The sequence below is a fragment of the Peromyscus leucopus genome, chromosome 22 (genome assembly GCF_004664715.2).
Source record: "Peromyscus leucopus breed LL Stock chromosome 22, UCI_PerLeu_2.1, whole genome shotgun sequence".
In the NCBI taxonomy this organism is placed as follows: domain Eukaryota; kingdom Metazoa; phylum Chordata; class Mammalia; order Rodentia; family Cricetidae; genus Peromyscus; species Peromyscus leucopus.
The window spans coordinates 38,331,758-38,334,521 of record NC_051081.1 but is presented as its reverse complement, the minus strand read 5'-3'; the positions used below and the strand labels follow the sequence as shown (position 1 = coordinate 38,334,521).

The 2,764-nt window shown below is 47.6% G+C and overlaps 1 long non-coding RNA gene across 1 annotated transcript; it reads right to left on the bottom strand.

Annotated features, from left to right (window-relative positions):
• Window positions 1–491: 491 nt before the first annotated feature.
• Window positions 492–1,665, bottom strand: LOC119086505. The gene is made up of 2 exons (XR_005089804.1): window positions 1,438–1,665; window positions 492–1,196 (listed from the first exon to the last, which is right to left on the bottom strand). It is a non-coding gene; the product is annotated as an uncharacterized LOC119086505 (long non-coding RNA).
• Between the last annotated feature and the right edge of the window lie 1,099 nt (window positions 1,666–2,764).

Below are 2,764 nucleotides of genomic sequence, written 5' to 3'. Positions count from 1 at the left end.
TTCATAAAATGATCAGAACATTCTCGGTGCTTTACATGTAGAAAGTCCCCGCCATTCTGCTTGGCTCCATTTTATCAAGCGCGAGTGTCAAATTCTTTACAGCTTCAAATTAGCAACAAGGAGCTGCAATTCCAGTGTTTGTTTGTTTAAAAAAAAAAAAAAAAGCCAGCCGAGATTTTTCTTTGTGTTTGTTTAAGCTTCATTTAATTCGGGCTCCAATCTGCCCGTCTTTGATTGCATTTCCAAATCCTAAAGAAAAATGATAACTCTTTCTGCCAATTGTAACAAAACCAGTGGGTGTCAGTTATTGCTTTGGGGGGGGAAGCAAAAAAAAAAGAGAGAGACAGGAGAGAGAGAGAGAGAGAGAGAGAGAGAGAGAGAGAGAGAGAGAGAGAGAGAGAATCTTTTAATACTTGGCTGACAGCTTTATCCAAAAGCAGGGAGAAAACCCTGGCTTTTCAAAAATCACCCGATGTATTTGTAACAACCTCTTTACTGGGTTCATGTATCTTTTTTATTGTTCTTCATAAACAGCCTATTGGATCTCTCCAGCTTGCGATGTGAAAAATGGAAGCATTTCCTCTCACCCATGCCTCTCTTATCTCAGAATTGTTTTGTTCTGAGAGGTAGGGGAGACCTGTATAAATGCCTCTGCCGTTTTAGTCTGTCCTTTCCAAGTCCATTCATGCTCTTCTCCAGGGCTTTGACTCCTTCGGCTGTGTCAGACTCATTCTGAACCCTGTTTGCTGCCCTCCACACCAAATCCCACTCAGCTGTTGGAGACTTCATTTCAGAGAGTAAGGCAAGCGTGATAAGAAGCAAAGGTTTTGGGGAAGACGCTTCCCACCTGTCTGTGGTAGGCAGGATGAAGGGAGGAGCCTTGTACGTGATGTCCACCTCATGTCACAAGGAACAGCCTAGTCTGGGCATGTGGCACCACACCTCGCATCGTGGTGGGCATGCAGCTGCCCCCCATCCCTGCTCTCCCAGGAGGTCCAGCCAACTGAGCTTCTCTGTGCTTCGTTCCGCCTTTCAAAGGCCCCTCATCTCTCTAAATTCCACCTGCTCAGTGTTCCCATAAACCTGATGTCTTCTCAGCACAGGCAAAGTCCTTGTGGGCCACAGGCAGGGCCGAGTGACTAGAAGTGGCTCACCGGCCGGGAGGAGGTGCAATCTGACAAATGTGGTGGATTACCCTGTGGGTGTGAACAATACACACTTCAGGTCATGAAAGGAGTTCGTGACAAAAAAGACTAAAAAAAAAATTCTTAAATCTCGATGGCATGAAACAAAGCTATTAATCTCTTCCATGACACTCTCAGCACAAAGGCCGAGGCAATGAAGTCTTCTCATGCAAAGGACATTCTAAACATACGCATCGGTTAGTTTTTCTAGGATAATGCTGTGTAAGATAACCCCCAAGTCTCAGAGCCTTACGGGAACAGACTTTCTTTTCACTGGTGGGTTTGCAGGTTCTCTGGAGTCGGCTGCACTGGGCTGAGCTTGAGTTGGCTCCATTGCTTGCATCTCCTTCTTCTGCGACTTTGGCTCATCCGGGTTATCTCATCATGGGGGCGGGGGCACGGGGAGACTGCAGACACCAGCAACCCAAGCCTGGGCCAACTCTCACCTCCATGTACTGTGCACAGGGTCACTAGGGATACACCATCCTGCAGAGAGAGAAGAGAGAAGCAGGGAACACAAGTGTTTCCTCAATAATAATTATTTATTATTAAATACTATTATTCAGTCAATAATAATCCGATCTGTGGCTAGGGAAATCTCTCAGCTGTGTAAGAGTCCTGAGTTTGATTCCTAGCACCCACACAAAAGGCCAGGCACGATGGCATATGTCAGCAACCCCAGCCATGCGAGGTAAAGACAGGGTGGGAGGGATCCCAGACCTCACCAGCTGGCCAGTGTAACTTAATCAGCAAGGCCTGGCTCCCAGTGGGAGACCCTGCTTAGACAGTTCCTAAGGAACAATATCTCAGCTTGACCTCTGGCCCCCACATATGCATGCACATGCATATGTGTACATACACATACACATGAACACACACACATACACCAAAAAACATGAGTCAGTCTGCCAAAGGTGCCAGAGGGAGGGGATGTGTTTCTCAAAGACAAGAAGTACTAAACCTGTGAGGTGGGAATGTTCACTCTTCCTGCTTTCTGTTCCCTGCTGGTAGAAACCACCCTCCAAAGACATTTTCAGGATCCTGTTTAGATGGTCAAACATTTCCACCTGATAACCAAAGGTCATCTAGCCCCATAACCTCCCCGAAGGAAATTCCTAGTATCGCCTCCACTGATGAGGAATCACTTCCTTGGAGAAGTGCTACACACACACACACACACACACACACACACACACGCACGCACGCACGCACGCACGCACGCACATACGCATGCACACACACACACACAGTGCATCAATCATCTCTTTCTACAATAAAAATGCTCCAGCATCTATGGGCAGCTGTCAGGGATCCCAAGCCTTCTGTCCAGTTACCCTTGCCAACTGGATGTCGTCTAGAGTCATCTAAGAGGAAAGCATAAATCAGGTTGGCTCGTTGGCTTACCTGTGGGGAGTTGTTTTGACTGTGAACTGGTGTAGGAGGGCCCAGCCCACAGTGGGTGACATCATCTCTGGACAGGTGGTCCTGGGCTGTATACTAGAGCTAGCTAACCATGAGCCTGTGAGTGAGCCAGCAAGCTGAGTCCCTCTATGGTTTCTGCTCCCGGTTCCTGTCCTGGT